The following is a 22095-nucleotide window of genomic DNA, read 5'->3' on the forward strand; positions in this document are numbered from 1 at the left end:
CGCGAAAGGTTCCCAACTCGAAACCGGGTGGGAAACAGGGTAATTTTCTTTGTATTTGCAATGAAAACTGAGTATCCAAAAATTGAATTGCACCTGCACTCACCTCCCCTTCAGGGAATCTAACCACAGTCTTGCGCGTGACAGGCAGAGATACTATCCACTATACTAACGAGGAAAGGACTCTGTGTTTGCTAGCTGGACAGGCATATAGGGAAAACTGTCACTAAAATCGGGAATGCCAGACAGCTATGCTGTTTGCCAATCCGGCCAACAGAGTCAAAGCCAGTGTCTGTTTCCATGGTGTAGTGGTTATCACATTCGCCTAACACGGGGAAGGTCCCCAGCTCGAAACCGGGTGGAAACTTGGCAATTTTTTTTGAATTTGCAATGAAAACTGAGTATCCAAAAACACAATCGCACAGGTATCAAGTGCCCGTTGGGGAATCGAACCCCAGTCTTCCGCGTGACAGGAGAAGACACTATCCACTATACGAACGAGGAAAGGACGCTGTGTATGCTACATTGACAGGAATAGAGGGAAAACTGTCACTAAAATAGGGAATGCCAGACAGCTATGCTGTTTGCCAATCCTGCCAACAGTATAAACGCTAGCGTCTGTTTCCATGGTGTAGTGGTTGTCACATTCGCCTAACACGCGAAAGGTCACCAACTCAAAATCGGGAATGCAAGACAGCTATGCTGTTTGCCAATCCTGCCAACAGGGTTAACGCCAGCGTCTGTTTCCATGGTGTAGTGGTTATCACATTCGACTCACACACGAAAGGTCCCCAACTCGAAACCGGGTGGGAAACAGGGCAATTTTCTTTGTATTTGCAATGAAAACTGAGTATCCAAAATTGGATTGCAGCTGCACTCACTTCCCCATCAGGGAATCAAACCCCAGTCTTGCACGTGGCAGGCGGAGACACTACCCACTATACTAACGAGGAAAGGACTCTGTGTTTGCTAGCTGGACAGGCATATCGGGAAAACTGTCACTAAAATCGGGAATGCCAGACAGCTATGCTGTTTGCAAATCCGGCCAACAGAGTAAACGCCGTTGTCTGTTTTCATGGTGTAGTGGTTATCACATTCGCCTAACACGCGAAAGGTCCCCAGCTCGAAACCGGGTGGAAACTTGGCAATTTTCTTTGAATTTGCAATGAAAACTGAGTATCCAAAATTGGATTGCAGCTGCACTCACTTCCCCATCAGGGAATCGAACCCCAGTCTTGCACGTGGCAGGCGGAGACACTACCCACTATACTAACGAGGAAAGGACTCCGTGTTTGCTAGCTGGACAGGCATATCGGGAAAACTGTCACTAAAATCGGGAATGCCAGACAGCTATGCTGTTTGCCAATCCGGCCAACAGAGTAAATGCCATTGTCTGTTTCCATGGTGTAGTGGTTATCACATTTGCCTAACACACGAAAGGTCCCCAGCTCGAAACCGGGTGGAAACTTGGCAATTTTCTTTGAATTTGCAATGAAAACTGAGTATCCAAAAATACAATAGCACAGGTACCAAGTGCCCGTTGGGGAATCTCACCCCAGTCTTCCGCGTGACAGGAGAAGATACTATCCACTATACGAACGAGGAAATGACTCTGTGTATCCTCCATGGACAGGCATAGAGGGAAAACTGTCACTAAAATAGGGAATGCCAGACAGCTATGCTGTTTGCCAATCCTGCCAATAGTATAAATCCCTACGTCTGTTTCCATGGTGTAGTGGTTATCACATTCGCCTAACACGCGAAAGGTCCCCAGCTCGAAACCGGGTGGAAACTTGGCCATTTTCTTTGAATTTGCAATGAAAACTGAGTATCCAAAAATACAATAGCACAGGTACCAAGTGCCCGTTGGGGAATCTAACCCCAGTCTTCCGCGTGACAGGAGAAGATACTATCCACAATACTAACGAGGAAAGGACTCTGTGTTTGCTACCTGGACAGGCATAGAAGGAAAACTGTCACTAAAATAGGGAATGCCAGACAGCTATGCTGTTTTCCAATCCTGCCAACAGGATAAACGCCAGCGTCTGTTTCCATGGTGTAGTGGTTATCACATTCGGCTCACACGCGGAAGGTTCCCAACTCGAAACAGGGTGGGAAACAGGGTAATTTTCTTTGTATTTGCAATGAAAACTGAGTATCCAAAAAGCAAAACACACAGGCACCACCTCCCCGTTGGGGAATCGAACCCCAGACTTCCGCGTGACAGGAGGAGATACTATCCACTATACTAACGAGGAAAGGATTCTGTGCTTGCGACCTGGACAGGCGTAGAGGTAAAACTGTCACTAAACTTGTGAATGCCAGACAGCTATGCTGTTTGCCAATCCTGCCAACAGGATAAACGCCAGTGTCTGTTTCCATGGTGTAGTGGTTATCACATTCGGCTCACACGCGAAAGGTTCCCAACTCGAAACAGGGTGGGAAACAGGGTAATTTTCTTTGTATTTGCAATGAAAACTGAGTATCCAAAAAGCAAAACACACAAGCACCACCTCCCCGTTGGGGAAGCGAACCCCAGTCTTGCGCGTGACAGGCGGAGATACTATCCACTATACTAACGAGGAAAGGACTCTGTGCTTGATACCTGGACAGGCGTAGAGGGAAAACTGTCACTAAAATCGGGAATGCAAGACAGCTATGCTGTTTGCCAATCCTGCCAACAAGATAAACGCCAGTGTCTGTTTCCATGGTGTAGTGGTTATCACATTCTCCTCACACGCGAAAGGTTCCCAACTTGAAACCGGGTGGGAAACAGGGTAATTTTCTTTGTATTTGCAATGAAAACTGAGTATCCAAAAATTGAATTGCACCTGCACTCACCTCCCCTTCAGGGAATCTAACCACAGTCTTGCGCGTGACAGGCAGAGATACTATCCACTATACTAACGAGGAAAGGACTCTGTGCTTGCTACCTGGACAGGCGTAGAGGGAAAACTGTCACTAAAATCGGGAATGCCAGACAGCTATGCTGTTTGCCAATCCGGCCAACAGAGTAAACGCCAGTGTCTGTTTCCATGGTGTAGTGGTTATCACATTCGCCTAACACGCGAAAGGTCCCCAGCTCGAAACCGGGTGGAAACTTGGCAATTTTCTTTGAATTTGCAATGAAAACTGAGTATCCAAAAAGCAAAACACACAGGCACCACCTCCCCGTTGGGGAATCGAACCCCAGTTTTCCGCGTGACAGGCGGAGATACTATCCACTATACTAACGAGGAAAGGACTCTGTGCTTGCTACCTGGACAGGCGTAGAGGGAAAACTGTCACTAAAATCGGGAATGCAAGACAGCTATGCTGTTTGCCAATCCTGCCAACAGGATAAACGCTAGTGTCTTTTTCCATGGTGTAGTGGTTATCACATTCGCCTCACACGCGAAAGGTCCCCAGCTCGAAACCGGGTGGAAACTTGGCAATTTTCTTTGAATTTGCAATGAAAACTGAGTATCCAAAAACACAATCGCACAGGTATCAAGTGCCCGTTGGGGAATCGAACCCCAGTCTTCCGCGTGACAGGAGAAGACACTATCCACTATACGAACGAGGAAAGGACTCTGTGTATGCTACATGGACAGGCATAGAGGGAAAACTGTCACTAAAATAGGGAATGCCAGACAGCTATGCTGTTTGCCAATCCTGCCAACAGTATAAACGCCAGCGTCTGTTTCCATAGTGTAGTGGTTGTCACATTCGCCTAACACGCGAAAGGTCACCAACTCAAAATCGGGAATGCAAGACAGCTATGCTGTTTGCCAATCCTGCCAACAGGGTTAACACCAGTGTCTGTTTCCATGGTGTAGTGGTTATCACATTCGCCTCACACACGAAAGATCCCCAACTCGAAACCGGGTGGGAAACAGGGCAATTTTCTTTGTATTTGCAATGAAAACTGAGTATCCAAAATTGGATTGCAGCTGCACTCACTTCCCCATCAGGGAATCAAACCCCAGTCTTGCACGTGGCAGGCGGAGACACTACCCACTATACTAACGAGGAAAGGACTCTGTGTTTGCTAGCTGGACAGGCATATCGGGAAAACTGTCACTAAAATCGGGAATGCCAGACAGCTATGCTGTTTGCCAATCCGGCCAACAGAGTAAACGCCGTTGTCTGTTTCCATGGTGTAGTGGTTATCACATTCGCCTAACACGCGAAAGGTCCCCAGCTCGAAACCGGGTGGGAACTTGGCAATTTTCTTTGAATTTGCAATGAAAACTGAGTATCCAAAATTGGATTGCAGCTGCACTCACTTCCCCATCAGGGAATCGAACCCCAGTCTTGCACGTGGCAGGCGGAGACACTACCCACTATACTAACGAGGAAAGGACTCTGTGTTTGCTAGCTGGACAGGCATATCGGGAAAACTGTCACTAAAATCGGGAATGCCAGACAGCTATGCTGTTTGCCAATCCGGCCAACAGAGTAAACGCCATTGTCTGTTTCCATGGTGTAGTGGTTATCACATTCGCCTAACACACGAAAGGTCCCCAGCTCGAAACCGGGTGGAAACTTGGCAATTTTCTTTGAATTTGCAATGAAAACTGAGTATCCAAAAATACAATAGCACAGGTACCAAGTGCCCGTTGGGGAATCTCACCCCAGTCTTCCGCGTGACAGGAGAAGATACTATCCACTATACGAACGAGGAAATGACTCTGTGTATGCTACATGGACAGGCATAGAGGGAAACCTGTCACTAAAATAGGGAATGCCAGACAGCTATGCTGTTTGCCAATCCTGCCAATAGTATAAACGCCTACGTCTGTTTCCATGGTGTAGTGGTTATCACATTCGCCTAACACGCGAAAGGTCCCCAGCTCGAAACCGGGTGGAAACTTGGCAATTTTCTTTGAATTTGCAATGAAAACTGAGTATCCAAAAATACAATAGCACAGGTACCAAGTGCCCGTTGGGGAATCTCACCCCAGTCTTCCGCGTGACAGGAGAAGATACTATCCACTATACGAACGAGGAAATGACTGTGTATGCTACATGGACAGGCATAGAGGGAAAACTGTCACTAAAATAGGGAATGCCAGACAGCTATGCTGTTTGCCAATCCTGCCAACAGTATAAACACCTACGTCTGTTTCCATGGTGTGGTGGTTATCACATTCGCCTAACACGCGAAAGGTCCCCAGCTCGAAACCGGGTGGAAACTTGGCCATTTCCTTTGAATTTGCAATGAAAACTGAGTATCCAAAAATACAATAGCACAGGTACCAAGTGCCCGTTGGGGAATCTAACCCCAGTCTTCCGCGTGACAGGAGAAGATACTATCCACAATACTAACGAGGAAAGGACTCTGTGTTTGCTACCTGGACAGGCATAGAAGGAAAACTGTCACTAAAATAGGGAATGCCAGACAGCTATGCTGTTTTCCAATCCTGCCAACAGGATAAACGCCAGCGTCTGTTTCCATGGTGTAGTGGTTATCACATTCGGCTCACACGCGGAAGGTCCCCAGCTCGAAACCGGGTGGGAAACAGGGTAATTTTCTTTGTATTTGCAATGAAAACTGAGTATCCAAAAAGCAAAACACACAGGAACCACCTCCCCGTTGGGTAATCGAACCCCAGTCTTCCGCGTGACAGGAGGAGATACTATCCACTACACTAACGAGGAAAGGACTCTGTGTTTGCTAGCTGGACAGGCGTAGAGGGAAAACTGTCACTAAAATCGGGAATGCAAGACAGCTATGCTGTTTGCCAATCCTGCCAACAGGATAAACGCCAGTGTCTGTTTCCATGGTGTAGTGGTTATCACATTCTCCTCACACGCGAAAGGTCCCCAGCTCGAAACCGGGTGGAAACTTGGCAATTTTCTTTGAATTTGCAATGAAAACTGAGTATCCAAAAACACAATCGCACAGGTATCAAGTGCCCGTTGGGGAATCGAACCCCAGTCTTCCGCGTGACAGGAGAAGACACTATCCACTATACGAACGAGGAAAGGACTCTGTGTATGCTACATGGACAGGCATAGAGGGAAAACTGTCACTAAAATCGGGAATGCAAGACAGCTATGCTGTTTGCCAATCCTGCCAACAGGATAAACGCCAGTGTCTGTTTCCATGGTGTAGTGGTTATCACATTCTCCTCACACGCGAAAGGTTCCCAACTCGAAACCGGGTGGGAAACAGGGTAATTTTCTTTGTATTTGCAATGAAAACTGAGTATCCAAAAATTGAATTGCACCTGCACTCACCTCCCCTTCAGGGAATCTAACCACAGTCTTGCGCGTGACAGGCAGAGATACTATCCACTATACTAACGAGGAAAGGACTCTGTGCTTGCTACCTGGACAGGCGTAGAGGGAAAACTGTCACTAAAATCGGGAATGCCAGACAGCTATGCTGTTTGCCAATCCGGCCAACAGAGTAAACGCCAGTGTCTGTTTCCATGGTGTAGTGGTTATCACATTCGCCTAACACGCGAAAGGTCCCCAGCTCGAAACCGGGTGGAAACTTGGCAATTTTCTTTGAATTTGCAATGAAAACTGAGTATCCAAAAATACAATAGCACAGGTACCAAGTGCCCGTTGGGGAATCTCACCCCAGTCTTCCGCGTGACAGGAGAAGATACTATCCACTATACGAACGAGGAAATGACTCTGTGTATGCTACATGGACAGGCATAGAGGGAAAACTGTCACTAAAATAGGGAATGCCAGACAGCTATGCTGTTTGCCAATCCTGCCAACAGTATAAACCCCTACGTCTGTTTCCATGGTGTAGTGGTTATCACATTCGCCTAACACGCGAAAGGTCCCCAGCTCGAAACCGGGTGGAAACTTGGCAATTTTCTTTGAATTTGCAATGAAAACTGAGTATCCAAAAATACAATAGCACAGGTACCAAGTGCCCGTTGGGGAATCTCACCCCAGTCTTCCGCGTGACAGGAGAAGATACTATCCACTATACGAACGAGGAAATGACTCTGTGTATGCTACATGGACAGGCATAGAGGGAAAACTGTCACTAAAATAGGGAATGCCAGACAGCTATGCTGTTTGCCAATCCTGCCAACAGTATAAACACCTACGTCTGTTTCCATGGTGTAGTGGTTATCACATTCGCCTAACACGCGAAAGGTCCCCAGCTCGAAACCGGGTGGAAACTTGGCCATTTTCTTTGAATTTGCAATGAAAACTGAGTATCCAAAAATACAATAGCACAGGTACCAAGTGCCCGTTGGGGAATCTAACCCTAGTCTTCCGCGTGACAGGAGAAGATACTATCCACAATACTAACGAGGAAAGGACTCTGTGTTTGCTACCTGGACAGGCATAGAAGGAAAACTGTCACTAAAATAGGGAATGCCAGACAGCTATGCTGTTTTCCAATCCTGCCAACAGGATAAACGCCAGCGTCTGTTTCCATGGTGTATTGGTTATCACATTCGGCTCACACGCGGAAGGTTCCCAACTCGAAACAGGGTGGGAAACAGGGTCATTTTCTTTGTATTTGCAATGAAAACTGAGTATCCAAAAAGCAAAACACACAGGCACCACCTCCCCGTTGGGGAATCGAACCCCAGTCTTCCGCGTGACAGGAGGAGATACTATCCACTATACTAATGACGAAAGGATTCTGTGCTTGTGACCTGGACAGGCGTAGAGGTAAAACTGTCACTAAACTTAATGCCAGACAGCTATGCTGTTTTCCAATCCTGCCAACAGGATAAACGCCAGCGTCTGTTTCCATGGTGTAGTGGTTATCACATTCGGCTCACACGCGGAAGGTTCCCAACTCGAAACAGGGTGGGAAACAGGGTAATTTTCTTTGTATTTGCAATGAAAACTGAGTATCCAAAAAGCAAAACACACAGGCACCACCTCCCCGTTGGGGAATCGAACCCCAGTCTTCCGCGTGACAGGAGAAGACACTATCCACTATACGAACGAGGAAAGGACTCTGTGTATGCTACATGGACAGGCATAGAGGGAAAACTGTCACTAAAATAGGGAATGCCAGACAGCTATGCTGTTTGCCAATCCTGCCAACAGTATAAACGCCAGCGTCTGTTTCCATAGTGTAGTGGTTGTCACATTCGCCTAACACGCGAAAGGTCACCAACTCAAAATCGGGAATGCAAGACAGCTATGCTGTTTGCCAATCCTGCCAACAGGGTTAACACCAGTGTCTGTTTCCATGGTGTAGTGGTTATCACATTCGCCTCACACACGAAAGATCCCCAACTCGAAACCGTGTGGGAAACAGGGCAATTTTCTTTGTATTTGCAATGAAAACTGAGTATCCAAAATTGGATTGCAGCTGCACTCACTTCCCCATCAGGGAATCAAACCCCAGTCTTGCACGTGGCAGGCGGAGACACTACCCACTATACTAACGAGGAAAGGACTCTGTGTTTGCTAGCTGGACAGGCATATCGGGAAAACTGTCACTAAAATCGGGAATGCCAGACAGCTATGCTGTTTGCCAATCCGGCCAACAGAGTAAACGCCGTTGTCTGTTTCCATGGTGTAGTGGTTATCACATTCGCCTAACACGCGAAAGGTCCCCAGCTCGAAACCGGGTGGGAACTTGGCAATTTTCTTTGAATTTGCAATGAAAACTGAGTATCCAAAATTGGATTGCAGCTGCACTCACTTCCCCATCAGGGAATCGAACCCCAGTCTTGCACGTGGCAGGCGGAGACACTACCCACTATACTAACGAGGAAAGGACTCTGTGTTTGCTAGCTGGACAGGCATATCGGGAAAACTGTCACTAAAATCGGGAATGCCAGACAGCTATGCTGTTTGCCAATCCGGCCAACAGAGTAAACGCCATTGTCTGTTTCCATGGTGTAGTGGTTATCACATTCGCCTAACACACGAAAGGTCCCCAGCTCGAAACCGGGTGGAAACTTGGCAATTTTCTTTGAATTTGCAATGAAAACTGAGTATCCAAAAATACAATAGCACAGGTACCAAGTGCCCGTTGGGGAATCTCACCCCAGTCTTCCGCGTGACAGGAGAAGATACTATCCACTATACGAACGAGGAAATGACTCTGTGTATGCTACATGGACAGGCATAGAGGGAAACCTGTCACTAAAATAGGGAATGCCAGACAGCTATGCTGTTTGCCAATCCTGCCAATAGTATAAACGCCTACGTCTGTTTCCATGGTGTAGTGGTTATCACATTCGCCTAACACGCGAAAGGTCCCCAGCTCGAAACCGGGTGGAAACTTGGCAATTTTCTTTGAATTTGCAATGAAAACTGAGTATCCAAAAATACAATAGCACAGGTACCAAGTGCCCGTTGGGGAATCTCACCCCAGTCTTCCGCGTGACAGGAGAAGATACTATCCACTATACGAACGAGGAAATGACTGTGTATGCTACATGGACAGGCATAGAGGGAAAACTGTCACTAAAATAGGGAATGCCAGACAGCTTTGCTGTTTGCCAATCCTGCCAACAGTATAAACACCTACGTCTGTTTCCATGGTGTAGTGGTTATCACATTCGCCTAACACGCGAAAGGTCCCCAGCTCGAAACCGGGTGGAAACTTGGCCATTTTCTTTGAATTTGCAATGAAAACTGAGTATCCAAAAATACAATAGCACAGGTACCAAGTGCCCGTTGGGGAATCTAACCCCAGTCTTCCGCGTGACAGGAGAAGATACTATCCACAATACTAACGAGGAAAGGACTCTGTGTTTGCTACCTGGACAGGCATAGAAGGAAAACTGTCACTAAAATAGGGAATGCCAGACAGCTATGCTGTTTTCCAATCCTGCCAACAGGATAAACGCCAGCGTCTGTTTCCATGGTGTAGTGGTTATCACATTCGGCTCACACGCGAAAGGTTCCCAACTCGAAACAGGGTGGGAAACAGGGTAATTTTCTTTGTATTTGCAATGAAAACTGAGTATCCAAAAAGCAAAACACACAGGAACCACCTCCCCGTTGGGTAATCGAACCCCAGTCTTCCGCGTGACAGGAGGAGATACTATCCACTACACTAACGAGGAAAGGACTCTGTGTTTGCTAGCTGGACAGGCATATCGGGAAAACTGTCACTAAAATCGGGAATGCCAGACAGCTATGCTGTTTGCCAATCCGGCCAACAGAGTAAACGCCATTGTCTGTTTCAATGGTGTAGTGGTTATCACATTCGCCTAACACACGAAAGGTCCCCAGCTCGAAACCGGGTGGAAACTTGGAAATTTTCTTTGAATTTGCAATGAAAACTGAGTATCCAAAAATACAATAGCACAGGTACCAAGTGCCCGTTGGGGAATCTCACCCCAGTCTTCCACGTGACAGGAGGAGATACTATCCACTATACTAACGAGGAAAGGATTCTGTGCTTGCGACCTGGACAGGCGTAGAGGTAAAACTGTCACTAAACTTGTGAATGCCAGACAGCTATGCTGTTTGCCAATCCTGCCAACAGAGTAAACTGCAGTGACTGTTTCCATGGTGTAGTGGTTATCACATTCGCCTAACACGCGAAAGGTCCCCAGCTCGAAACCGGGTGGAAACTTGGCAATTTTCTTTGAATTTGCAATGAAAACTGAGTATCCAAAAAGCAAAACACACAGGCACCACCTCCCCGTTGGGGAATCGAACCCCAGTTTCCGCGTAACAGGCGGAGATACTATCCACTATACTAACGAGGAAAGGACTCTGTGCTTGCTACCTTGACAGGCGTAGAGGGAAAACTGTCACTAAAATCGGGAATGCAAGACAGCTATGCTGTTTGCCAATCCTGCCAACAGGATAAACGCCAGTGTCTGTTTCCATGGTGTAGTGGTTATCACATTCTCCTCACACGCGAAAGGTTCCCAACTCGAAACTGGGTGGGAAACAGGGTAATTTTCTTTGTATTTGCAATGAAAACTGAGTATCCAAAAATTGAATTGCACCTGCACTCACCTCCCCTTCAGGGAATCTAACCACAGTCTTGCGCGTGACAGGCAGAGATACTATCCACTATACTAACGAGGAAAGGACTCTGTGCTTGCTACCTGGACAGGCGTAGAGGGAAAACTGTCACTAAAATCGGGAATGCCAGACAGCTATGCTGTTTGCCAATCCGGCCAACAGAGTAAACGCCAGTGTCTGTTTCCATGGTGTAGTGGTTATCACATTCGCCTAACACGCGAAAGGTCCCCAGCTCGAAACCGGGTGGAAACTTGGCAATTTTCTTTGAATTTGCAATGAAAACTGAGTATCCAAAAATACAATAGCACAGGTACCAAGTGCCCGTTGGGGAATCTCACCCCAGTCTTCCGCGTGACAGGAGAAGATACTATCCACTATACGAACGAGGAAATGACTCTGTGTATGCTACATGGACAGGCATAGAGGGAAAACTGTCACTAAAATAGGGAATGCCAGACAGCTATGCTGTTTGCCAATCCTGCCAACAGTATAAACCCCTACGTCTGTTTCCATGGTGTAGTGGTTATCACATTCGCCTAACACGCGAAAGGTCCCCAGCTCGAAACCGGGTGGAAACTTGGCAATTTTCTTTGAATTTGCAATGAAAACTGAGTATCCAAAAATACAATAGCACAGGTACCAAGTGCCCGTTGGGGAATCTCACCCCAGTCTTCCGCGTGACAGGAGAAGATACTATCCACTATACGAACGAGGAAATGACTCTGTGTATGCTACATGGACAGGCATAGAGGGAAAACTGTCACTAAAATAGGGAATGCCAGACAGCTATGCTGTTTGCCAATCCTGCCAACAGTATAAACACCTACGTCTGTTTCCATGGTGTAGTGGTTATCACATTCGCCTAACACGCGAAAGGTCCCCAGCTCGAAACCGGGTGGAAACTTGGCCATTTTCTTTGAATTTGCAATGAAAACTGAGTATCCAAAAATACAATAGCACAGGTACCAAGTGCCCGTTGGGGAATCTAACCCTAGTCTTCCGCGTGACAGGAGAAGATACTATCCACAAGACTAACGAGGAAAGGACTCTGTGTTTGCTACCTGGACAGGCATAGAAGGAAAACTGTCACTAAAATAGGGAATGCCAGACAGCTATGCTGTTTTCCAATCCTGCCAACAGGATAAACGCCAGCGTCTGTTTCCATGGTGTATTGGTTATCACATTCGGCTCACACGCGGAAGGTTCCCAACTCGAAACAGGGTGGGAAACAGGGTCATTTTCTTTGTATTTGCAATGAAAACTGAGTATCCAAAAAGCAAAACACACAGGCACCACCTCCCCGTTGGGGAATCGAACCCCAGTCTTCCGCGTGACAGGAGGAGATACTATCCACTATACTAATGACGAAAGGATTCTGTGCTTGTGACCTGGACAGGCGTAGAGGTAAAACTGTCACTAAACTTAATGCCAGACAGCTATGCTGTTTTCCAATCCTGCCAACAGGATAAACGCCAGCGTCTGTTTCCATGGTGTAGTGGTTATCACATTCGGCTCACACGCGGAAGGTTCCCAACTCGAAACAGGGTGGGAAACAGGGTAATTTTCTTTGAATTTGCAATGAAAACTGAGTATCCAAAAAGCAAAACACACAGGCACCACCTCCCCGTTGGGGAATCGAACCCCAGTCTTCCGCGTGACAGGCGGAGATACTATCCACTATACTAACGAGGAAAGGACTCTGTGCTTGCTACCTGGACAGGCGTAGAGGGAAAACTGTCACTAAAATCGGGAATGCAAGACAGCTATGCTGTTTGCCAATCCTGCCAACAGGATAAACGCCAGTGTCTGTTTCCATGGTGTAGTGGTTATCACATTTGCCTCACACGCGAAAGGTCCCCAGCTCGAAACCGGGTGGAAACTTGGCAATTTTCTTTGAATTTGCAATGAAAACTGAGTATCCAAAAATACAATAGCACAGGTACCAAGTGCCCGTTGGGGAATCTCACCCCAGTCTTCCGCGTGACAGGAGAAGATACTATCCACTATACGAACGAGGAAATGACTCTGTGTATGCTACATGGACAGGCATAGAGGGAAAACTGTCACTAAAATAGGGAATGCCAGACAGCTATGCTGTTTGCCAATCCTGCCAACAGTATAAACACCTAAGTCTGTTTCCATGGTGTAGTGGTTATCACATTCGCCTAAAATGCGAAAGGTCCCCAGCTCGAAACCGGGTGGAAACTTGGCCATTTTCTTTGAATTTGCAATGAAAACTGAGTATCCAAAAATACAATAGCACAGGTACCAAGTGCCCGTTGGGGAATCTAACCCTAGTCTTCCGCGTGACAGGAGAAGATACTATCCACAATACTAACGAGGAAAGGACTCTGTGTTTGCTACCTGGACAGGCATAGAAGGAAAACTGTCACTAAAACAGGGAATGCCAGACAGCTATGCTGTTTTCCAATCCTGCCAACAGGATAAACGCCAGCGTCTGTTTCCATGGTGTATTGGTTATCACATTCGGCTCACACGCGGAAGGTTCCCAACTCGAAACAGGGTGGGAAACAGGGTCATTTTCTTTGTATTTGCAATGAAAACTGAGTATCCAAAAAGCAAAACACACAGGCACCACCTCCCCGTTGGGGAATCGAACCCCAGTCTTCCGCGTGACAGGAGGAGATACTATCCACTATACTAATGACGAAAGGATTCTGTGCTTGTGACCTGGACAGGCGTAGAGGTAAAACTGTCACTAAAAATGCCAGACAGCTATGCTGTTTTCCAATCCTGCCAACAGGATAAACGCCAGCGTCTGTTTCCATGGTGTAGTGGTTATCACATTCGGCTCACACGCGGAAGGTTCCCAACTCGAAACAGGGTGGGAAACAGGGTAATTTTCTTTGTATTTGCAATGAAAACTGAGTATCCAAAAAGCAAAACACACAGGCACCACCTCCCCGTTGTGGAATCGAACCCCAGTCTTCCGCGTAACAGGCGGAGATACTATCCACTATACTAACGAGGAAAGGACTCTGTGCTTGCTACCTTGACAGGCGTAGAGGGAAAACTGTCACTAAAATCGGGAATGCAAGACAGCTATGCTGTTTGCCAATCCTGCCAACAGGATAAACGCCAGTGTCTGTTTCCATGGTGTAGTGGTTATCACATTCTCCTCACACGCGAAAGGTTCCCAACTCGAAACCGGGTGGGAAACAGGGTAATTTTCTTTGTATTTGCAATGAAAACTGAGTATCCAAAAATTGAATTGCACCTGCACTCACCTCCCCTTCAGGGAATCTAACCACAGTCTTGCGCGTGACAGGCAGAGATACTATCCACTATACTAACAAGGAAAGGACTCTGTGCTTGCTACCTGGACAGGCGTAGAGGGAAAACTGTCACTAAAATCGGGAATGCCAGACAGCTATGCTGTTTGCCAATCCGGCCAACAGAGTAAACGCCAGTGTCTGTTTCCATGGTGTAGTGGTTATCACATTCGCCTAACACGCGAAAGGTCCCCAGCTCGAAACCGGGTGGAAACTTGGCAATTTTCTTTGAATTTGCAATGAAAACTGAGTATCCAAAAATACAATAGCACAGGTACCAAGTGCCCGTTGGGGAATCTCACCCCAGTCTTCCGCGTGACAGGAGAAGATACTATCCACTATACGAACGAGGAAATGACTCTGTGTATGCTACATGGACAGGCATAGAGGGAAAACTGTCACTAAAATAGGGAATGCCAGACAGCTATGCTGTTTGCCAATCCTGCCAACAGTATAAACACCTAAGTCTGTTTCCATGGTGTAGTGGTTATCACATTCGCCTAAAACGCGAAAGGTCCCCAGCTCGAAACCGGGTGGAAACTTGGCCATTTTCTTTGAATTTGCAATGAAAACTGAGTATCCAAAAATACAATAGCACAGGTACCAAGTGCCCGTTGGGGAATCTAACCCTCGTCTTCCGCGTGACAGGAGAAGATACTATCCACAATACTAACGAGGAAAGGACTCTGTGTTTGCTACCTGGACAGGCATAGAAGGAAAACTGTCACTAAAATAGGGAATGCCAGACAGCTATGCTGTTTTCCAATCCTGCCAACAGGATAAACGCCAGCGTCTGTTTCCATGGTGTATTGGTTATCACATTCGGCTCACACGCGGAAGGTTCCCAACTCGAAACAGGGTGGGAAACAGGGTCATTTTCTTTGTATTTGCAATGAAAACTGAGTATCCAAAAAGCAAAACACACAGGCACCACCTCCCCGTTGGGGAATCGAACCCCAGTCTTCCGCGTGACAGGAGGAGATACTATCCACTATACTAATGACGAAAGGATTCTGTGCTTGTGACCTGGACAGGCGTAGAGGTAAAACTGTCACTAAAAATGCCAGACAGCTATGCTGTTTTCCAATCCTGCCAACAGGATAAACGCCAGCGTCTGTTTCCATGGTGTAGTGGTTATCACATTCGGCTCACACGCGGAAGGTTCCCAACTCGAAACAGGGTGGGAAACAGGGTAATTTTCTTTGTATTTGCAATGAAAACTGAGTATCCAAAAAGCAAAACACACAGGCACCACCTCCCCGTTGGGGAATCGAACCCCAGTCTTCCGCGTGACAGGCGGAGATACTATCCACTATACTAACGAGGAAAGTACTCTGTGCTTGCTACCTGGACAGGCGTAGAGGGAAAACTGTCACTAAACTTGTGAATGCCAGACAGCTATGCTGTTTGCCAATCCTGCCAACAGGATAAACGCCAGTGTCTGTTTCCATGGTGTAGTGGTTATCACATTCGGCTCACACGCGAAAGGTTCCCAACTCGAAACAGGGTGGGAAACAGGGTAATTTTCTTTGTATTTGCAATGAAAACTGAGTATCCAAAAAGCAAAACACACAGGCACCACCTCCCCGTTGGGGAATCGAACCCCAGTCTTCCGCGTGACAGGAGAAGATACTATCCACTATACGAACGAGGACAGGACTCTGTGTATGCTTCATGGACAGGCATAGAGGGAAAACTGTCACTAAAATAGGGAATGCCAGCCAGCAATGCTGTTTGCCAATCCTGCCAAAAGTATAAACGCCAGCGTCTGTTTCCATGGTGTAGTGGTTATCACATTCGCCTCACACGGGAAAGGTCCCCAACTCGAAACCAGGTGGGAAACAGGGCAATTTTCTTTGTATTTGCAATGAAAACTGAGTATCCAAAATTGGATTGCAGCTGCACTCACTTCCCCATCAGGGAATCGAACCCCAGTCTTGCACGTGACAGGCGCAGACACTATCCACTATACTAACGAGGAAAGGACTCTGTGTTTGCTAGCTGGACAGGCATATAAGGAAAACTGTCACTAAAATCGGGAATGCCAGACAGCTATGCTGTTTGCCAATTCGGCCAACAGAGTAAAAGCCAGTGTCTGTTTCCATGGTGTAGTGGTTATCACATTCGCCTAACACGGGAAAGGTCCCCAACTCGAAACCAGGTGGGAAACAGGGCAATTTTCTTTGAATTTGCAATGAAAACTGAGTATCCAAAAACACAATAGCACAGGTACCAAGTGCCCGTTGGGGAATCTAACCCCAGTCTTCCGCGTGACAGGAGAAGATACTATCCACTATACGAACGAGGAAAGGACCTGTGTATGCTACATGGACAGGCATAGAGGGAAAACTGTCACTAAAATAGGGAATTCCAGACAGCTATGCTGTTTGCCAATCCTGCCAACAGTATAAACGCCAGCGTCTGTTTCCATGGTGTAGTGGTTGTCACATTCGCCTAACACGCGAAAGGTCACCAACTCAAAATCGGGAATGCAAGACAGCTATGCTGTTTGCCAATCCTGCCAACAGGGTTAATGCCAGCGTCTGTTTCCATGGTGTAGTGGTTATCACATTCGCCTCACACACGAAAAGTCCCCAACTCGAAACCGGGTGGGAAACAGGGCAATTTTCTTTGTATTTGCAATGAAAACTGAGTATCCAAAATTGGATTGCAGCTGCACTCACTTCCCCATCAGGGAATCGAACCCCAGTCTTGCACGCGGCAGGCGGAGACACTACCCACTATACTAACGAGGAAAGGACTCTGTGTTTGCTAGCTGGACAGGCATATCGGGAAAACTGTCACTAAAATCGGGAATGCCAGACAGCTATGCTGTTTGCCAATCCGGCCAACAGAGTAAACGCCATTGTCTGTTTCCATGGTGTAGTGGTTATCACATTCGCCTAACACACGAAAGGTCCCCGGGTGGAAACTTGGCAATTTTCTTTGAATTTGCAATGAAAACTGAGTATCCAAAAATACAATAGCACAGGTACCAAGTGCCCGTTGGGGAATCTCACCCCAGTCTTCCGCGTGACAGGAGAAGATACTATCCACTACACGAACGAGGAAATGACTCTGTGTATGCTACATGGACAGGCATAGAGGGAAAACTGTCACTAAAATAGGGAATGCCAGACAGCTATGCTGTTTGCCAATCCTGCCAACAGTATAAACCCCTACGTCTGTTTCCATGGTGTAGTGGTTATCACATTCGCCTAACACGCGAAAGGTCCCCAGCTCGAAACCGGGTGGAAACTTGGCAATTTTCTTTGAATTTGCAATGAAAACTGAGTATCCAAAAATACAATAGCACAGGTACCAAGTGCCCGTTGGGGAATCTCACCCCAGTCTTCCGCGTGACAGGAGAAGATACTATCCACTATACGAACGAGGAAATGACTCTGTGTATGCTACATGGACAGGCATAGAGGGAAAACTGTCACTAAAATCGGGAATGCCAGACAGCTATGCTGTTTGCCAATCCGGCCAACAGAGTAAACGCCAGTGTCTGTTTCCATGGTGTAGTGGTTATCACATTCGCCTAACACGCGAAAGGTCCCCAGCTCGAAACCGGGTGGAAACTTGGCAATTTTCTTTGAATTTGCAATGAAAACTGAGTATCCAAAAATACAATAGCACAGGTACCAAGTGCCCGTTGGGGAATCTCACCCCAGTCTTCCGCGTGACAGGAGAAGATACTATCCACTATACGAATGAGGAAATGACTCTGTGTATGCTACATGGACAGGCATAGAGGGAAAACTGTCACTAAAATAGGGAATGCCAGACAGCTATGCTGTTTGCCAATCCTGCCAACAGTATAAACACCTAAGTCTGTTTCCATGGTGTAGTGGTTATCACATTCGCCTAAAACGCGAAAGGTCCCCAGCTCGAAACCGGGTGGAAACTTGGCCATTTTCTTTGAATTTGCAATGAAAACTGAGTATCCAAAAATACAATAGCACAGGTACCAAGTGCCCGTTGGGGAATCTAACCCTCGTCTTCCGCGTGACAGGAGAAGATACTATCCACAATACTAACGAGGAAAGGACTCTGTGTTTGCTACCTGGACAGGCATAGAAGGAAAACTGTCACTAAAATAGGGAATGCCAGACAGCTATGCTGTTTTCCAATCCTGCCAACAGGATAAACGCCAGCGTCTGTTTCCATGGTGTATTGGTTATCACATTCGGCTCACACGCGGAAGGTTCCCAACTCGAAACAGGGTGGGAAACAGGGTCATTTTCTTTGTATTTGCAATGAAAACTGAGTATCCAAAAAGCAAAACACACAGGCACCACCTCCCCGTTGGGGAATCGAACCCCAGTCTTCCGCGTGACAGGAGGAGATACTATCCACTATACTAATGACGAAAGGATTCTGTGCTTGTGACCTGGACAGGCGTAGAGGTAAAACTGTCACTAAAAATGCCAGACAGCTATGCTGTTTTCCAATCCTGCCAACAGGATAAACGCCAGCGTCTGTTTCCATGGTGTAGTGGTTATCACATTCGGCTCACACGCGGAAGGTTCCCAACTCGAAACAGGGTGGGAAACAGGGTAATTTTCTTTGTATTTGCAATGAAAACTGAGTATCCAAAAAGCAAAACACACAGGCACCACCTCCCCGTTGGGGAATCGAACCCAGTCTTCCGCGTGACAGGCGGAGATACTATCCACTATACTAACGAGGAAAGTACTCTGTGCTTGCTACCTGGACAGGCGTAGAGGGAAAACTGTCACTAAACTTGTGAATGCCAGACAGCTATGCTGTTTGCCAATCCTGCCAACAGGATAAACGCCAGTGTCTGTTTCCATGGTGTAGTGGTTATCACATTCGGCTCACACGCGAAAGGTTCCCAACTCGAAACAGGGTGGGAAACAGGGTAATTTTCTTTGTATTTGCAATGAAAACTGAGTATCCAAAAAGCAAAACACACAGGCACCACCTCCCCGTTGGGGAATCGAACCCCAGTCTTCCGCGTGACAGGAGAAGATACTATCCACTATACGAACGAGGACAGGACTCTGTGTATGCTTCATGGACAGGCATAGAGGGAAAACTGTCACTAAAATAGGGAATGCCAGCCAGCAATGCTGTTTGCCAATCCTGCCAAAAGTATAAACGCCAGCGTCTGTTTCCATGGTGTAGTGGTTATCACATTCGCCTCACACGGGAAAGGTCCCCAACTCGAAACCAGGTGGGAAACAGGGCAATTTTCTTTGTATTTGCAATGAAAACTGAGTATCCAAAATTGGATTGCAGCTGCACTCACTTCCCCATCAGGGAATCGAACCCCAGTCTTGCACGTGACAGGCGCAGACACTATCCACTATACTAACGAGGAAAGGACTCTGTGTTTGCTAGCTGGACAGGCATATAAGGAAAACTGTCACTAAAATCGGGAATGCCAGACAGCTATGCTGTTTGCCAATTCGGCCAACAGAGTAAAAGCCAGTGTCTGTTTCCATGGTGTAGTGGTTATCACATTCGCCTAACACGGGAAAGGTCCCCAACTCGAAACCAGGTGGGAAACAGGGCAATTTTCTTTGAATTTGCAATGAAAACTGAGTATCCAAAAACACAATAGCACAGGTACCAAGTGCCCGTTGGGGAATCTAACCCCAGTCTTCCGCGTGACAGGAGAAGATACTATCCACTATACGAACGAGGAAAGGACCTGTGTATGCTACATGGACAGGCATAGAGGGAAAACTGTCACTAAAATAGGGAATTCCAGACAGCTATGCTGTTTGCCAATCCTGCCAACAGTATAAACGCCAGCGTCTGTTTCCATGGTGTAGTGGTTGTCACATTCGCCTAACACGCGAAAGGTCACCAACTCAAAATCGGGAATGCAAGACAGCTATGCTGTTTGCCAATCCTGCCAACAGGGTTAATGCCAGCGTCTGTTTCCATGGTGTAGTGGTTATCACATTCGCCTCACACACGAAAAGTCCCCAACTCGAAACCGGGTGGGAAACAGGGCAATTTTCTTTGTATTTGCAATGAAAACTGAGTATCCAAAATTGGATTGCAGCTGCACTCACTTCCCCATCAGGGAATCGAACCCCAGTCTTGCACGTGGCAGGCGGAGACACTACCCACTATACTAACGAGGAAAGGACTCTGTGTTTGCTAGCTGGACAGGCATATCGGGAAAACTGTCACTAAAATCGGGAATGCCAGACAGCTATGCTGTTTGCCAATCCGGCCAACAGAGTAAACGCCATTGTCTGTTTCCATGGTGTAGTGGTTATCACATTCGCCTAACACACGAAAGGTCCCCGGGTGGAAACTTGGCAATTTTCTTTGAATTTGCAATGAAAACTGAGTATCCAAAAATACAATAGCACAGGTACCAAGTGCCCGTTGGGGAATCTCACCCCAGTCTTCCGCGTGACAGGAGAAGATACTATCCACTACACGAACGAGGAAATGACTCTGTGTATGCTACATGGACAGGCATAGAGGGAAAACTGTCACTAAAATAGGGAATGCCAGACAGCTATGCTGTTTGCCAATCCTGCCAACAGTATAAACCCCTACGTCTGTTTCCATGGTGTAGTGGTTATCACATTCGCCTAACACGCGAAAGGTCCCCAGCTCGAAACCGGGTGGAAACTTGGCAATTTTCTTTGAATTTGCAATGAAAACTGAGTATCCAAAAATACAATAGCACAGGTACCAAGTGCCCGTTGGGGAATCTCACCCCAGTCTTCCGCGTGACAGGAGAAGATACTATCCACTATACGAACGAGGAAATGACTCTGTGTATGCTACATGGACAGGCATAGAGGGAAAACTGTCACTAAAATAGGGAATGCCAGACAGCTATGCTGTTTGCCAATCCTGCCAACAGTATAAACACCTACGTCTGTTTCCATGGTGTAGTGGTTATCACATTCGCCTAACACGCGAAAGGTCCCCAGCTCGAAACCGGGTGGAAACTTGGCCATTTTCTTTGAATTTGCAATGAAAACTGAGTATCCAAAAATACAATAGCACAGGTACCAAGTGCCCGTTGGGGAATCTAACCCTAGTCTTCCGCGTGACAGGAGAAGATACTATCCACAATACTAACGAGGAAAGGACTCTGTGTTTGCTACCTGGACAGGCATAGAAGGAAAACTGTCACTAAAATAGGGAATGCCAGACAGCTATGCTGTTTTCCAATCCTGCCAACAGGATAAACGCCAGCGTCTGTTTCCATGGTGTATTGGTTATCACATTCGGCTCACACGCGGAAGGTTCCCAACTCGAAACAGGGTGGGAAACAGGGTCATTTTCTTTGTATTTGCAATGAAAACTGAGTATCCAAAAAGCAAAACACACAGGCACCACCTCCCCGTTGGGGAATCGAACCCCAGTCTTCCGCGTGACAGGAGGATATACTATCCACTATACTAATGACGAAAGGATTCTGTGCTTGTGACCTGGACAGGCGTAGAGGTAAAACTGTCACTAAACTTAATGCCAGACAGCTATGCTGTTTTCCAATCCTGCCAACAGGATAAACGCCAGCGTCTGTTTCCATGGTGTAGTGGTTATCACATTCGGCTCACACGCGGAAGGTTCCCAACTCGAAACAGGGTGGGAAACAGGGTAATTTTCTTTGTATTTGCAATAAAAACTGAGTATCCAAAAAGCAAAACACACAGGCACCACCTCCCCGTTGGGGAATCGAACCCCAGTCTTCCGCGTGACAGGCGGAGATACTATCCACTATACTAACGAGGAAAGTACTCTGTGCTTGCTACCTGGACAGGCGTAGAGGGAAAACTGTCACTAAACGTGAATGCCAGACAGCTATGCTGTTTGCCAATCCTGCCAACAGGATAAACGCCAGTGTCTGTTTCCATGGTGTAGTGGTTATCACATT

General features: G+C 47.0%; 27 non-coding genes across 27 annotated transcripts; 24 read left to right on the top strand and 3 right to left on the bottom strand.

Moving 5' to 3' along the window:
* Positions 1 to 1066: 1066 nt before the first annotated feature.
* Positions 1067 to 1139, top strand: trnav-aac (transfer RNA valine (anticodon AAC)). Its single transcript has one exon. It is a non-coding gene; the product is annotated as a tRNA-Val (tRNA).
* Positions 1140 to 1718: 579 nt separating this feature from the next.
* On the top strand, positions 1719 to 1791 carry trnav-aac (transfer RNA valine (anticodon AAC)). The gene has a single exon. It is a non-coding gene; the product is annotated as a tRNA-Val (tRNA).
* Positions 1792 to 3026: 1235 nt separating this feature from the next.
* trnav-aac (transfer RNA valine (anticodon AAC)) lies at positions 3027 to 3099 on the top strand. The gene has a single exon. It is a non-coding gene; the product is annotated as a tRNA-Val (tRNA).
* Positions 3100 to 4127: 1028 nt separating this feature from the next.
* Positions 4128 to 4200, top strand: trnav-aac (transfer RNA valine (anticodon AAC)). The gene has a single exon. It is a non-coding gene; the product is annotated as a tRNA-Val (tRNA).
* A 579-nt stretch (positions 4201 to 4779) lies between these two features.
* Positions 4780 to 4852, top strand: trnav-aac (transfer RNA valine (anticodon AAC)). The gene has a single exon. It is a non-coding gene; the product is annotated as a tRNA-Val (tRNA).
* Positions 4853 to 6410: 1558 nt separating this feature from the next.
* trnav-aac (transfer RNA valine (anticodon AAC)) lies at positions 6411 to 6483 on the top strand. Its single transcript has one exon. It is a non-coding gene; the product is annotated as a tRNA-Val (tRNA).
* A 253-nt stretch (positions 6484 to 6736) lies between these two features.
* Positions 6737 to 6809, top strand: trnav-aac (transfer RNA valine (anticodon AAC)). The gene has a single exon. It is a non-coding gene; the product is annotated as a tRNA-Val (tRNA).
* Positions 6810 to 7062: 253 nt separating this feature from the next.
* On the top strand, positions 7063 to 7135 carry trnav-aac (transfer RNA valine (anticodon AAC)). The gene has a single exon. It is a non-coding gene; the product is annotated as a tRNA-Val (tRNA).
* Positions 7136 to 8488: 1353 nt separating this feature from the next.
* trnav-aac (transfer RNA valine (anticodon AAC)) lies at positions 8489 to 8561 on the top strand. Its single transcript has one exon. It is a non-coding gene; the product is annotated as a tRNA-Val (tRNA).
* A 579-nt stretch (positions 8562 to 9140) lies between these two features.
* On the top strand, positions 9141 to 9213 carry trnav-aac (transfer RNA valine (anticodon AAC)). Its single transcript has one exon. It is a non-coding gene; the product is annotated as a tRNA-Val (tRNA).
* Positions 9214 to 9464: 251 nt separating this feature from the next.
* trnav-aac (transfer RNA valine (anticodon AAC)) lies at positions 9465 to 9537 on the top strand. The gene has a single exon. It is a non-coding gene; the product is annotated as a tRNA-Val (tRNA).
* Positions 9538 to 10443: 906 nt separating this feature from the next.
* Positions 10444 to 10516, top strand: trnav-aac (transfer RNA valine (anticodon AAC)). The gene has a single exon. It is a non-coding gene; the product is annotated as a tRNA-Val (tRNA).
* Positions 10517 to 11096: 580 nt separating this feature from the next.
* On the top strand, positions 11097 to 11169 carry trnav-aac (transfer RNA valine (anticodon AAC)). Its single transcript has one exon. It is a non-coding gene; the product is annotated as a tRNA-Val (tRNA).
* A 253-nt stretch (positions 11170 to 11422) lies between these two features.
* Positions 11423 to 11495, top strand: trnav-aac (transfer RNA valine (anticodon AAC)). Its single transcript has one exon. It is a non-coding gene; the product is annotated as a tRNA-Val (tRNA).
* A 253-nt stretch (positions 11496 to 11748) lies between these two features.
* On the top strand, positions 11749 to 11821 carry trnav-aac (transfer RNA valine (anticodon AAC)). The gene has a single exon. It is a non-coding gene; the product is annotated as a tRNA-Val (tRNA).
* A 716-nt stretch (positions 11822 to 12537) lies between these two features.
* Positions 12538 to 12609, bottom strand: trnad-guc (transfer RNA aspartic acid (anticodon GUC)). The gene has a single exon. It is a non-coding gene; the product is annotated as a tRNA-Asp (tRNA).
* Positions 12610 to 12725: 116 nt separating this feature from the next.
* trnav-cac (transfer RNA valine (anticodon CAC)) lies at positions 12726 to 12798 on the top strand. Its single transcript has one exon. It is a non-coding gene; the product is annotated as a tRNA-Val (tRNA).
* A 253-nt stretch (positions 12799 to 13051) lies between these two features.
* trnaf-aaa (transfer RNA phenylalanine (anticodon AAA)) lies at positions 13052 to 13124 on the top strand. Its single transcript has one exon. It is a non-coding gene; the product is annotated as a tRNA-Phe (tRNA).
* A 1229-nt stretch (positions 13125 to 14353) lies between these two features.
* Positions 14354 to 14426, top strand: trnav-aac (transfer RNA valine (anticodon AAC)). The gene has a single exon. It is a non-coding gene; the product is annotated as a tRNA-Val (tRNA).
* A 253-nt stretch (positions 14427 to 14679) lies between these two features.
* On the top strand, positions 14680 to 14752 carry trnaf-aaa (transfer RNA phenylalanine (anticodon AAA)). Its single transcript has one exon. It is a non-coding gene; the product is annotated as a tRNA-Phe (tRNA).
* Positions 14753 to 15465: 713 nt separating this feature from the next.
* On the bottom strand, positions 15466 to 15537 carry trnad-guc (transfer RNA aspartic acid (anticodon GUC)). The gene has a single exon. It is a non-coding gene; the product is annotated as a tRNA-Asp (tRNA).
* A 1860-nt stretch (positions 15538 to 17397) lies between these two features.
* trnav-aac (transfer RNA valine (anticodon AAC)) lies at positions 17398 to 17470 on the top strand. The gene has a single exon. It is a non-coding gene; the product is annotated as a tRNA-Val (tRNA).
* Positions 17471 to 17723: 253 nt separating this feature from the next.
* Positions 17724 to 17796, top strand: trnav-aac (transfer RNA valine (anticodon AAC)). Its single transcript has one exon. It is a non-coding gene; the product is annotated as a tRNA-Val (tRNA).
* Positions 17797 to 18049: 253 nt separating this feature from the next.
* trnaf-aaa (transfer RNA phenylalanine (anticodon AAA)) lies at positions 18050 to 18122 on the top strand. Its single transcript has one exon. It is a non-coding gene; the product is annotated as a tRNA-Phe (tRNA).
* Positions 18123 to 20766: 2644 nt separating this feature from the next.
* On the top strand, positions 20767 to 20839 carry trnav-aac (transfer RNA valine (anticodon AAC)). The gene has a single exon. It is a non-coding gene; the product is annotated as a tRNA-Val (tRNA).
* A 253-nt stretch (positions 20840 to 21092) lies between these two features.
* On the top strand, positions 21093 to 21165 carry trnav-aac (transfer RNA valine (anticodon AAC)). Its single transcript has one exon. It is a non-coding gene; the product is annotated as a tRNA-Val (tRNA).
* Positions 21166 to 21881: 716 nt separating this feature from the next.
* trnad-guc (transfer RNA aspartic acid (anticodon GUC)) lies at positions 21882 to 21953 on the bottom strand. The gene has a single exon. It is a non-coding gene; the product is annotated as a tRNA-Asp (tRNA).
* Between the last annotated feature and the right edge of the window lie 142 nt (positions 21954 to 22095).

This window comes from Festucalex cinctus, chromosome 19 (genome assembly GCF_051991245.1).
Source record: "Festucalex cinctus isolate MCC-2025b chromosome 19, RoL_Fcin_1.0, whole genome shotgun sequence".
Taxonomy (NCBI): domain Eukaryota; kingdom Metazoa; phylum Chordata; class Actinopteri; order Syngnathiformes; family Syngnathidae; genus Festucalex; species Festucalex cinctus.